The sequence below is a fragment of the Wasmannia auropunctata genome, unplaced genomic scaffold (genome assembly GCF_000956235.1).
Source record: "Wasmannia auropunctata unplaced genomic scaffold, wasmannia.A_1.0 LD336090.1, whole genome shotgun sequence".
NCBI lineage: Eukaryota > Metazoa > Arthropoda > Insecta > Hymenoptera > Formicidae > Wasmannia > Wasmannia auropunctata.
Genome location: NW_012026800.1, coordinates 37,937 through 38,269, shown reverse-complemented (window position 1 = coordinate 38,269; position 333 = coordinate 37,937).

Genomic DNA, 333 nt, shown 5'->3' with positions numbered 1-333 from the left:
TATAAGTATAATATGTCTTAACTATACATATTTCATCTTTCTGATAACATCTATTATACTGATATACTATTAGTATATACATCCAGTAGCATTCAGTATTCATGGATCATCACAAAGCAGCAGTTCGCGAACAATCACAAAGATTAAGCAACGCTCGAGAAGGTATATAGCTTGGATGGCCGGTGACCGCTTATATGTAAAAACATCCTGAAATTTGTAGTTTCCAAATACATTTTTTTAATAATAATTTTGTTGTATATATTCTTTCTCTATTTCTGGAACGTGATGCTAATCAATAAAAATTTTTTTAGCAATATTTAGTAAAAAATGGAA